Source organism: Panthera leo, chromosome F2 (assembly GCF_018350215.1).
Source record: "Panthera leo isolate Ple1 chromosome F2, P.leo_Ple1_pat1.1, whole genome shotgun sequence".
Taxonomy (NCBI): Eukaryota; Metazoa; Chordata; class Mammalia; order Carnivora; family Felidae; genus Panthera; species Panthera leo.
Window position 1 is genome coordinate 49,579,785 of NC_056695.1, and position 13,560 is coordinate 49,593,344.

At 35.8% G+C, this 13,560-nt stretch overlaps 1 protein-coding gene across 6 annotated transcripts in view; it reads left to right on the forward strand.

The window, feature by feature from the left end:
* RIMS2 (regulating synaptic membrane exocytosis 2) overlaps positions 1–13,560 on the forward strand; it is a 600,294-nt gene that overhangs the window by 496,291 nt on the left and 90,443 nt on the right. Inside the window, exon 1 of one of the 6 annotated variants that reach the window (XM_042923143.1) lies at positions 6,044–6,129. The exons of the other annotated variants lie outside the window; for them this stretch is intronic. The gene's annotated coding sequence lies outside the window, so the exon portion shown is untranslated. Of the gene's footprint in view, positions 1–6,043; positions 6,130–13,560 lie in introns of those variants that run through there. 6 annotated transcript variants of the gene reach the window in all.

Genomic DNA, 13,560 nt, shown 5'->3' on the forward strand with positions numbered 1-13,560 from the left:
ATTCCCACTTTAAAAAGCAACTGAACAGCAACGTGATATATTCTGGACTAGATTTTATATATATATAGGGGCAGAACAAAGATTTCATAAGACTTTATAACTAAATCGATAAAAATATTTGCTCACATCTCACTATATGCTTTAACTGTGCATTATTGAAGATAGAACCTAAATATAATGTGTGGGCCCTAGAGGGTGGAAGAGTTAGCTTAAGTGGAAGGAAGACGGAAACTTCTTAGTGAAAATTAGTGCAATGTTTTCTGTGTCAGCATAGAAGCAGAAATGAGTGCAGCATTAGGCAACTGCATGGCTACGTGTGATGGAAAACTGTGGTGACATGTACAGATGGACAGAAGAGTTTAGTGACATCTCTTAATTTAGTATCTGAAATTCTTTACTCTTTGATATCTTTAGCATTTACTTGACACTTAAACCAGGTGTTGCCTTGGGTTATTTTGTCTCTGTGCTTCTTTTAGCAAACTGAGTTATAAGTGGTTTTGGAAAAAATACCATGTCTTAGATTTCTTTAGAGTTGGCATAGCATTGACTCCAGTGTCTCGTACATGGTAGATGCACAAATATATATTTGTTACTTGGTTGACATCTGTAGATGTCTAAAACATTTATTAGGAAGTTCTGTTTTGTCACCAGCAAATATTTATTGAATACCAGAATTACTTATGAGACTTACCAGATGCAACATAAACATTATTATTTAATTATCCCTACATTACTAGGAGCATTCATTCGTATAATGAATTTCTTGAAATCACTTCTTCGGTAACTTTTTCTTTAGAGCTATTTAGTGCCCAATATCAGGTACTAACTAAGCTGCTGAAGTGCACTGACAAAATGAACTATCCAAGTTCCGTGAGAAGAGAACCCACAATTGTAATAGGATTTCTATAGTGGAGATATAATAAAACCCTGAGAAAACACTATAATTTGCATTCAAAAACTCATGTCTAGTGCAATGTTGCCATGTCGTTAGGTTCATTAAGTGATCTGGGTAAACCTGTGACAGCCACCAGTCTTGCTACATGAGCCCAAATGCCCAGATTCCAGTTGCAATTTGGTGCTACCTGGCATCGGTTGTTTGGTAAAAATACCAAAAATGAAGGCGATTCTGAATTCTGTGGCTCACTGAGACCTTCAGTATAGTGGCAGAATCCAAGTATCTCTTCGTTGGTTTTCCCAGCCCATGGTAGAGGATTGGGCAAACTACCCTGTTTCTCAAAATGAGCTCAAGAGTCTTGCCACCCACACCACATCCCCCTTCCAGAAGAGAATTTGAGCCCATCATGCCAGCAGGTGCTAGGCAGAAAATGGGAGCAAATTGGCAATCGTGTTATATCTAATTTCACATTATTGTGGAACATATTGCTGCAAAGTCTTACTGGGGATACAGTTGACATCATGGAAAGCATGTCAAAATTACCTGAGCTGGTGAGAGAGAGATTGGGGAAGTCTTCCCAGAAGAATTCTTGTTCCAGCAATGACTTAATTATGGTGGCTTGCCAAGTGGCCACGTGAAGAAGGGTGTTTATGAGAGAGAAGAAAAGTGGATGTCAAGGCGCAGGAAGCTGAAAGTATGTAGGTATTTTAGAGCACTACATGTATTTCTACAGCATAAAGTTTGAGAGCTAAGGGAGAAGGAGACGGAGTTGAAATGCTAGGCATGGGTCAGAGCATAATTCATCTGTAGGCCATGCAATGGTTTCTGTCTTGTTTTATAAACGAAGGAGCCATTAAAGAAATTTTTTGCAGAAGTTTTACAGGTAAGAGATCATCATAAAACTGAGTTTTCTCGTCTTTGAAACAGAAATGATAGTCCTTCATATGGTTATGTGGATTAGAGAGAAAGTATGTGAAGTATTTTGCATAAAGTCCAGTATAAAGTATTAGATAAGTAGCAGCCATTAACATTATTATATTAGTATTAATGTTATTGTAACTGATGATTGGAGGGGCAAGGCTAGAGGCTTGTAGCTAGCAGTTTTCTAAACTTATAAACATTTTCTGTTTTGGTTACAAATTCATATATACATTCAAATAATTTTGAAAATTTTTCATTTTCCTTTTCTGTTTTTTTATTTTTTTAATTTTATTTTTTATTTTTTAAAATTTACATCCAAATTAGTTAGCATATAGTGCAACAGTGATTTCAGGAGTAGATTCCTTAGTTCTCTTTACCCATTTAGCCCATCCCCCTCCCACAAACCCTCCCATAACCCTCAGTTTTTTCTCCATATTTATGACTCTCGTCTGTTTTGTGCCCCTCCCTGTTCTTATATTATTTTTGCTTCCCTTATGTTCATCTGTTCTGTGTCTTAAAGTCCTCATATGAGTGAAGTCATATAATACTTATCTTTCTCTGACTAATTTTGCTTAGCATAATACCCTCCAGTTCCATCCACGTAGTTGCAAATGGCAAGATTTCATTCTTTTTGATTGCCGAGTAACACTCCATTGTATATATATACCACATCTTCTTTATCCATTCATCCATCAGTGGACATTTGGGGTCTTTCCATACTTTGGCTCTTGTTGATAGTGCTGCTATAAACATGGGGGTGCAGGTGTCCCTTCGAAAGAGCACACCTGTATCCCTTGGATAAATACCTAGTAGTGCAATTGCTGGGTCGTAGGGTAGTTCTATTTTTAGTTTTTTGAGGAACCTCCATACCGTTTTCCAGAGTGGCTGCACCAGCTTGCATTCCCATCTTTTCTGTTTTTTCATGTGATATAATTAGAACCAAGATAAATGCATTTTAATGTTTTTGTTATTTTCTTATATAGAATAATCATGTTATATATTACTCAAGCTTAATAGTCTTAGTAAAAAACTCTGCAACTTTCTCTTTGGGTCATTTTAGAATTTCTGTCTTCTGTGATAGAATTATATTGCATTCCATAACATTCATCCCCTTAAGTTTACTGTTGAAGAACTGAGACCAGAGATTAAATTTTTTGTCTAAAGACAGATGCCATATAGTCCTACACTCAGAACTCTGGTTTCATAAGCCTACATCCTTACATATTAACCTAATTTTGCTAATCATTTAAAAACCTAGAACTATCCTGTAATGGCCAAAATACTTGAATTTCCACCCTACCTTTTTTCTGACCTACTATTATAAGAGGACATGAAAGCAAAAATGTGGATTGGATAGGCAGAGATAAAATGAACCTCTGATTGGGGGGTTTATAAAATCCCTGACTGAGGCAAATAGGATGGATGAGCAGAATTACCACAATGTAGCACCATGCCTCTGAAGAGAGGTAGAGTAGCAGTTACTTCTAGGCAGGTAGTAAATGCAAGTCTTTTAACTGGGCAAAACAAAAGGAGTGTCCTGAATGTCATTTACCAATCAGCAAATGAAGGCTTACTATCTTTTCACATAACATATAGTCGTACTAGGTAAGTCTTAGCCAGCGATTCTCAAAATATGGTTGCTGGACCTACAGCAGCAGCATCTCCTGGGAACTTGTTGGAAATGCAAAAATTCAGTCACCTCTCCAGGTTGGTGGATCAAAAACTCTGGGAATGGGGCAGAGTAATCTGTTTTAACAAGCCCTCCAGAGATTATTCTGATGCAGGCTAAAGTTTGGCAACGCCTACTCTAAGCTGAGTGGAATTTGTTGCCATCTTCTTGAAGTATTGGTAAAGTATGGTGGCTGAGAGCGTGTGTTCTAGAATCAGACTGCTCAAATACCAGCTTTATGACTTACAAGCAATGAGACCCTAGGCAAGCCTTGTAACCTCTCTGTACTTCACATTCTTCTTGTATGCTTATAATAGTTTCTATTTCATAAGTTATTCTGAGGAATATTTCGAGTACAATATATTTGAAAGTCCTGAGGTGGAAAAGTTCTTGGCATTTCTCAGGAATTTAAAAGAGGCTTCTGTGGTTGAAAAGTAGTTTATAAAGAAAACTGAGATGACGTAAAAGAGGAAGTCCATTATGCAAAGTCTTGTAGGATCTTGGAGAAAGAGGATGGGGTCCTGAGTTCCTTGGAAGAACTGACATTTGCAAGGAGAAGGGGCACTTTTTTTGTTATGAGAGCAAAAAGAAAAGTGTACAAAAGCAATTAGGTTTCTAGGCTATCAGTTGGAAGATAAGGGAATTTCTTCTAATAGCTTCTATTTTATGGATTTTGGATTTTTCCCAAGAATGATGAGAAAACATTGAAAAATTTTAGCAGAAGAGTGATATAACCCAATTCATGTTTTAGAAAAAAATCACTGTGGCTGGTGTGTGGAAAATGGAACATATTGCATAGTTTTATCATGTTATTCTTTATGTCTTTCGGATTTATAATAATAGTAGGAAAACTTGAAACACTATAGACTGAACAATTTCCTAATTTCCCTTCCTATGTCTACTCCAATTCCTCTGATTTCCTAACCTTCAAAGACCAGCAGGGTGCATACTCTGAGACATCATTCCAGAGCAGAAATCCGCAATCTTTGTGGGACTGACTTGGAATCCAGGAAGGAAAAAAAAAGTTTAGATTTCTAACAAGGTGAAAGTGTTTTTTAAAATGTTCCAAGGAAGATTATGTATGACCAAGCACATCGTGTCAAAATAGTACTGTCCTTTTAATCATTAAAGGAGATTAAAATCTCTTCGTGGTGATTTCCGAGTGACATATAAAACAAACTCATACTTGAATCACAATGACTGGAACATTGTCTACATGCACAAATACAAGCTAAGCAAATATTCTAAGTTAACTCAGGTATTTGCATGTTTTTACATGAAAGAATAGCAAAATTTTCTTTAGTGGTGAATAAAGGGATAATCTTGGGAAATTTAATACAGTATTCATCTAATTAGGCAAGAAAAGTATATTTTAACAAAAAATAAAGGATTACCTGGCATAAAAGTATTTTGTTTTCCACATGAAATGCCTACATTCAACTTAAAATATGCAGGTTTAAGTCTTAAGCTAGATACAGCACTTACACTTCACAAAATAATTTACACATTATTACACTTTAAAGCTCCCTGGGAATTTTGCTCTATGACTCCTATTATCTTGTTTTTCTAAATTTATTAACTAAGACTATAAACCATGGCCCTTGAAAAGAAGCACATTCATTTTATACATATGTACATACATCCTGGTCAGTGTTTTATGTGATGATCAGCCAAGTGTGGCCACAAGAGGAGACGCAGGAGAAGCTCAGGAAAACAGAGTTGCTTATAATAAGTCCCAGGAACCACGAGGCGTGTCACGCCAGGTAGGGCCGCATGGGAGAGCAGCAGTGTAGGCAGGAGGCAGAAGGGGCAGGAGTCAGGCAAGAGTTAAGGCCTGAGCCTTTATTTGGGGGCTGGAAGGACGAGATAGGGCAGAGTAACCAGTTTGAGATTGGCAAACTTGAGGAATTCCTTCTGGCGGGGCTTTGGGCTCTAGAAGTGGACTTCTATTGCCTGGTACCTGGCACTGGAACGAATTAGGGCCGGGAAAGTATGGGCTTAATGTGAATAAGCCAAATAGAGGAGCTAGGCCTCGGAATTTGGCTAATTTGCGTATCAAAGGCATGTCTGCTATCCCTGACAATTGGCTAGCCCCAGGAAAAGCGAGGTCTTTCCAGCCAGGAAGATTTTTAAGTTGTCAAAACATCGAAATGTCCTGAAAAAATATAAACAGTACACATACGTATGCATATACACACTCACACAAATAGACAATTTTTAATGCCCACTAAAAAACGGAGTTAAAAAATATTTTAAAATTTCACTTGGAGCTTTGTTGTTTAGACATTTTTAAATATCTGTAACTGTGGCCTGTCGGCATGTACTCTTGAAAGAAAGACCCCTTCTTGTTTTTTTTTATTTCTAAGCCCAGAGCCCTCTTTTTCTCCCAAGCAAGCAACAGGCCTGAAACACTGTTTCAGAAAACACAATGTGCTTCTGTTCCCTGACATTTCCAAAGCTTGTGGCCCAGTCTCCTGTGCCCTGCTGTAAAGAGGATAGATGGTAAAAAAAGAAAATGGCGTGTCTTTTCCAAGCAATAATTCAGAGCTCGTTAAGAAGAATAATGTGACATAAAGCCACAAATTCTAGGAACCTGGAACAGTGGTGCCCTACAAATCATTCTACCTAACAGTTGCTAAGAAAGGTAAAAAAAGGGTAAGAAACTACTGGTCTTTTCTTGGTTATTGTCAGCCAGCTCTAAGGAAAACATACCCAACTTTAATAAAAGCATTGCTGTTTCAAAATATAAAGGAAGAATGTATGGATATTATACATTTAGCCTCTTGGGAAAAAATTGTGGACTGAGTTTTGGGTGTTTTTTTTTTTAATCCCATGGGACTCCAGAAATTGTAGTAGATTCTTCTGTGAATTTGAAACTTTGATTTGATTAGCTATGGAAGTTATATGGATAATGAAAAATTAGATTTCATCAAGGTAAATAAGTTTAAAGCATGTCCTCACTCTGAAATGCTGCATATTTGTAAAATTTGGATTTGATTTGTAATCAAGCTTTCAAAAAACTCAGAGCATCCACTATTTTTCAAAATATGGGACTAATGTCTTTGGTACTTTGTAGTCTGAGGAAATTAATATCCTTAAGATGTAGCCATTCATACACTTTTATAGATTGTGAAACACAGCATCTAGTCATTTTATCTGGGTAAAAATTGCAGTCCAGAAATATTTTCATAATGTCTGATTTGAGCTAGGTAAGTTGTAGTCCAAGAATATTTTCATATTATGGTTTAGCTTTCTGTATTATTTTTAAAGTCATAATGTCAATTTTTATTTAGTGTAATCATTTCAGTAGTGCAAAATAGTCATCATCTGTTAAATGCTCTACAAACTTGATACACATAGAGTTGGAGCAAGAATAAATCAAAGCTCTCAATTTTTTTAGTTTCACAAAATCTTAACTATTTGTGTTCCTTTGATATTGATAAGAATGGTGGAAAATGTAAACTGATGCTTGAAGCTATAGGCCAGTAAGGATACCTCCTGATATTTGTCATCGACCTTTTTATGGTATAGCAAATACTGTGTAATCATGTAATAAAATCAGAAGAAGCCAAAATGGAAATGAGTTAGAGGGAAGTCTATTCCTGCCTAAAATATTTTCATATAAAAATACTTGGGTTTAGCTGAAAAGTATGGATGAAACAATAAAGCAATTTAAGGGGATGATACACATGATGAATTGATGGGTTAGAATTGTAAAGTTCATTCTGAACACTTGTGAAGGGAAAGATGTTCTTGCTTAAAAATCATACACCAAGGAAAATTGTGGGGAACAATAGGAAAAGCCGAATTAAAAAGAAAAAGAAAAAGACCATGAAGATTTGAAAGGAATTAATTAAAAAAAACCAGATTAACAGAGGTATTATAGTCATAAAAATTCAGAGGTTAAAGTCTATTAAATAATCTCTAACCTTCTCATTTGCTGGGTTAGGAAAAGGAGGGCCAGTGAGCAAAGAAGCATAAAAGTTTAATGTGCTAAATCAAACTTTTTCACGTGAGTTCTTCAACTCATGTATTTTTCCATCTTGAAGAAATATTTTATATCCATTTTTAACTTTCTGTTTAATCTTTCTCTCCCCTCAAGTTCTGATTTTGCCTAAAAAAAAAAAAAGTAATATACTAGTAGTCCTTATTTCGTGACTGTTCTCTTCATTTCGATACTCCCGTGAGTTTACCATTTCTTTATCTTCAATTTCAACGCTCTTCAAAATTGTATCCACCGTAATAGCTCCCACTCTGTTTCACCAAGTTTCTTTGTCAACTTGTTGGCTTCAGTAGCTGTTTTCTTAAAGGCCAGTTGTGTCCTCTTAAATTTTCAAATCTATAGACTTTCTTTATAAATTTGTCCCTATTTAAAGAAGAGAGTCATGTTCTTTCCAGCATGACCTTTAATGTTATAAATAGAGATAAAATATTGGTCTGAATCCCAGATATCTTGGTGCAACCACCTATGCAGTGTATGTCCTCACAGACTTAGGGCCACTCTGAGGCAATATCTGAATAGGCAGTTAAATAAGGGTAAGTAGGACAGGACATTTGTTGATCACATCCAGGCCTTATTCTCTCTTGACCTCGTCTTATGTTAGTATCCCTGCCTTCTCCAGTTAACATTGGTTTCATAAATTCCCTCTAACAACCGGGATTGTTTTGGCCTCAGGATATTTGCACTTGCACTCCTCTCAGTTTAGATCACCCTTTCTTAGCATGACTGGCTTCCGCATTCAGGACTCAGCTCAGTCATCTCCTCTTCAGAGAGGCCTTCCTTGACCACCCTATTTAATGTTGTCCTTCCCCCAAACTTTCCAGTGCCTGTTATCATTATATTCTACCTTCTTTTCTTTTTTTAAAAAAATATTTATTGATTTTTGAGAGAGGAAGAGAGAGAGAGACAGAGCGTGAGCAGGGGAGGGCAGAGAGAGAGGGAGACACAGAATCCGAAGCAGGCTCCAGGCTCTGAGCTGTCAGTACAGAGCACGACGCAAGGTTCAAACCCATGAACAGTGAGATCATGACCTGGGCCAAAGTCAGACACTTAATCGACTGAGCCACCCAGGTACCCCTACCTTATTTTCTTTAGATCACATATCACCATCTAAAATTAGCATTTATTTTCTTATTTATTGTCTTTCCCCATGACAATAGGAATGAAAGTTGCATGAAAACAGGGTCATTCTCGGCCCTTTTCTCTGCTGTACTTCTAACTCCAAGAACTGCCGCATAGTCAGTACAAAGTAAACATACACTAGATGAATGATCAAATCATGGAGGTAGCGACATGTTATAAAGGACCAAACCTCCAACTAAGAAATAAATCTTTTTTTCCCTTAAAGAAATCTTTCTTCTTTCTTTCTTTCTTTCTTTCTTTCTTTCTTTCTTTCTTTCTTTCTTTCTTTTAAGGAAATCTTTAACATAGTAATACTTTAGGCATTAGCAAGAAGTTGGGAAAGGAATTTTGGAGATTACAAGCCTTCATGGTGCTCCTTAAACCATACTAATTAAGTAGCAACCTGCTCTGTGAGCGCTGAGGCCCTACTTCCTTCCTTCCCCAAAACTTAAAATCTTAAACACAGCTCTGTTACTAATGCCTATAGTCGAGGCAGATGTTTTTGGCTAAAAATACTTTGTTAATTAGCAAAATATTTCTCCCTAACTCTGGATATCACCTCTATGGCATAGACAAACATACATCCCCTCCAAAACATTTAGATACTATATTTAGATACTATAGTATATTAATTGAATGCATTTATATATAGTACTGTAATACTATTAAAAATGCTAAATTTTAAATTTCTGTCATTTCCAGAAATCAAAGAATTAGTATAGGAAACTCAGTTTTTACATACTCTTCAGAGGAAGATGTTTTTTTGAATTGTTAATTAAGGTTTCTTGACATTGGAGTTGGACATTGGAATTTCAATTGTAAACTAAGACCATGTCGTTGTGCAGCCATATTTGCATTATACATGGCTGATATTTGCCAGTAAATTAATTAAGAGAAACTATGTCGTATCATTTTTTTATCTTTATATTTGTGGAGATAGATGTTAAATAAAAACATTGGTTGAACAAATGACTACTACTTTCCTACCCTAAAATTATAGATGGTCATTTGAGCAAATGAAATGAAGCTTATTATATCATAAATTAGGATAATAATAATTTCAAGTTCCACATTTTAGGAAAGGCGTAGTATTTAATAAGGAGAAAATTTTTAATTAAGGGAACTTTGGACAGGAGCAGAGTTTATTACCCCTCTTTCCAGCACCCAAGGAACATGCCAGAATTCAAGAAATGACACTTTATAATCCAGACATCTGCCCAATGACAGGCAACGGGGGAATCAAGAATGAGTGATCACAGTGGCAGGTACATGGCTAGTTGTTGGCACCTGCTCCAGAAACATAACAATGGGAAGGAAAATGAATTAAACCTTTCAAGGTGCTTATAATGTTTGAGAGCTTGGCCAGTCTCACTGGGTGTGTTTTCTCCCACTCTACTATTATTATTATTATTGTTTTCTACCTTTTGAGCCCTACAGGCCCTCTGTTAGCACCACCTCCTAGCCCAAGATGTTATAAGTCCATCCATTCCTAGAAGTATCTGTCTACATCCTATCCAGAAGTACCTTTTCTATTCCTGAGCTGCAGTTCTCATACTCCACTGTATTAGCTGCTGGGCCTTCTGTAGCTGTGGCTGCAACATTCTGAATCCCTCCAGTCTCTCTCTAATACCTTGGCTAAGTCTCTCCTAACCACCTTCCCAGCTCTCAATATGATGAAATATTTTTGACATACTATGTATTTTATTTACAGTGCTACTCTTGTGCCCTTACTCTCACACACTCAGGCTTTGTCTTTGTCCTGTGTTTGCTGTTTATTATTTTAAGCCAAACTACTTAGCTCTATTCATCCAAACTATTAATGAACACTTCTGGCCCTATGGCCTATAAACTTCATTTAATTTAATCACATACTCATATAACCCCTGATATTGCCATTTAAGTCTCTGAGGAATATCTACAAATATTTCTCTTACCTTTCATCACCTTTCTCCTAACGATTGACAATATACTAAATTTGCCTTTTAAAAAAATCTTTCTGAGTACAATTTTAACAATTATAATAATTATGTCATAAAATAGATCACTTGCACAGGCAATTTTACCTATTTTATTTTGAGGGTACTAAGTATACAGTTTTTCTAAAGTCAAAAATTAGAAAATATGTATAAGACAATATTCAGAAATATAGAAATGCTGCATCTCTTTCCAGAACTGAGCATCCTATATCAACACCCAAAATGATTGTGTGGTAATCTCTTGGGATTGGCTTGGGAGCCATGTTATACCTTTAGTCCATGGTATGAACAATGTGGATTGAATAATCTGACCTTTGTGAAAGAAAAACATATATTGGTCCTTGATTACTCTTTTCATTTAAATTTTTTTTTCTTATCGCTATGTATTTGGGGAGGAAAATAGAAAAAAAAAAAAAAGAATGGTTTTAAAAAGCAGAACTACCAACGAGAGAACACTGAAACTACTTTTAGTGCACTGTGCACAGTATATCCTTCTAGATCTTTTGCTGTGTACATTTATACTTTTTTCCCCATAATAACATAATATTCTGAACATATAATTTTATTTTTCATATTCCCTTTATTTGCCTCTTGTGCAGGGAAATCACAGATCATCTCACAAATCCAGGTTTCCGTAACTGCATAGTTTAGCAAGGATAGATAGATAGATAGATAGATAGATAGATAGATAGATAGAAGAAAGAAAGAAAAGGAAGGAAGGAAGGAAGGAAGGAAGGAAGGAAGGAAGGAAGGAAAAGAAAGAATGGATAGCCTATGGGGTTTGAATTGATCTGTGACCCCTAGCAGTAAGGTAAATCCATATTTGGTATGTGGACCAGCCAAAGCTAGCTGCAAATATCTGCTTCCTTTATCCCTCCCCCTATATCAAAAACATATTTGATTTCAATAGATACTTATTTACAACAGCATTTTCAAAGGTACACTCTATTTTACTGATGAACATAACTTACTTAAATACCCTTAGCTATTGGACACTTGTGGGATTTTCCCTTGGGTGTATGAGTGTGTTGTTATAGTCAATTCTGCAGCAAATATTATTGCTAAATCTGTACACATTCTAAGTTTTCCTTTAGGATGTACCTAAAAGTAGAATCAATAGTTTAAAAACTAGGCTGTTTTTTTTTAAGGTTTTTGATACATATTGCCAGCTAGTCCTTCAGAAGTCCATCACTGAGACCCCCACTAGCATTGTTGGAAATTTACTGTATCACCAGATCCTTAGAAATGGTCTTTTTTAAAGTAATTGATAATGTAATAGACCTGTGCTTTCTTAACTACACTGAGCATTCCAAATGATCACCCATGTTTACAGACTTTTTCTTACAGCAAGGTACTCCATGAATCAAGAGGCACAAAACTTTAAACATTTTGTTTGATAGCTTGCTTGCTTGCTTGTAGGTGTAGGTGATGAGGAGCAGGGAAAGTCCAGGAAACCAGTAGTGATACCCTAGCCTCAGTCTCCTTCTTCTCAAAACATAGCACTGGAGGGCAACTATTCAAAACTCATTCCTGGTGATCTCAAAGTTTCTAGAAGATGAAGAATAGATCCATCTTACAAAACTTTTAGTAACCCTTTATTGTAGATAATGCATTATCAAAGTTGTTAGGTTGAGGAGGAGTATACTTCTGTAGAACCAAATTGTCATTAAAATATTTATCTACAAACTGATTTATCAGCTCTAGTTAGTATTTTATTGTATCCTGCTTAATTTTGGACAAGTTCTTTATAGCTTTTATATGCAACTGTGAAAATTAAAAATGCAAAAATTATAAGTACAGTAAACAGTATTTTGTGAGTATATCTTTTTCTTCCTTGGTAGATATTAGCTTAAGTGGCTCTGTTCGAAAGGCATATGTTTGAGAGAAAGATGCCTACATGACAGGAGTACTAGGTTATTCTGACATGTTATATGGAGTATGTTATTATTTTGAAAGCCTGAGTTTCAAACTAAACTTTAACTTTTAAAGGCTATGCCATGCCTTTTCTGATGACAGCATATTATGAAAATCATAGGTTGCATTTCTGTGTTTATTTGCCCACAATCCACAGAATAAGAAACATCATAAGGCAGCAAAGCATTTAATAGTTTAAGGGAACCTTACAGATATGCCAGTTCAAGATGTTTAATGGATGCCCAATGGATGATGGTGGTGGTGATGGTAGGGGGTGATAATAATAGGGAGAAGGAAGGGGAGAATAATTTTTGGAGCCCTTATGTGTCTGGCATTCTGCTCAGTGCTTTACTTACATTTTCTCATTTATTAAGTGAGGAAATTAAGTTTCAGAAAGGCTAACAACCCTCCCCAGTGAGTCAGCCAAAGATCAAACCCAGATTTCCTGACTCTCAGTGCCGTCTATTGTCCATTATATAATGCCAACTGTATTAAAGACATTGCAGACACTTTAATTTCAAAAGTTTTTAAGTTTATAATTACAAATATCATTTCTATTAATACAGCTAAGTTTTTAAAGAAAAACTGAAGAGCTTTAGCCTTATTTTATCTGTTGCCCATATTCCCTGATAAAAATTGTTATTATTTTAATTTATTAAATTTTTACTTTAGTTATATATATTATCTCTATTCTCTAAGGTAAGAAGGGAAAATAAAATAATCTAATGTTACAAATGAGGAATCTGAGGCTCAGAATAATTAATTCTTCTAAGGAAGTCAGTTAAGTAACGGCAAAACTGGAAGTCAAGCCCACATCTGCTGGCCCCAAAACTCTGTTTTATTCTATTGTTGTTTATTAAAGAATAGCAACATCAAACAAGCTTGAAAGTTATCAATTTGGGGTATTATAGAAGCATATACACTGTTCTGTCTTTTGGCCTATTTATGTCTCATTTCTCCTTAAACTAATGTGAAGGGTAAAATAGTACAGTTTACTATATGTTTTTTTAAATTTGGGGAGCACCTAGGTGGCTCAGTTGGTTAAGCTACCGACTTCAGCTCA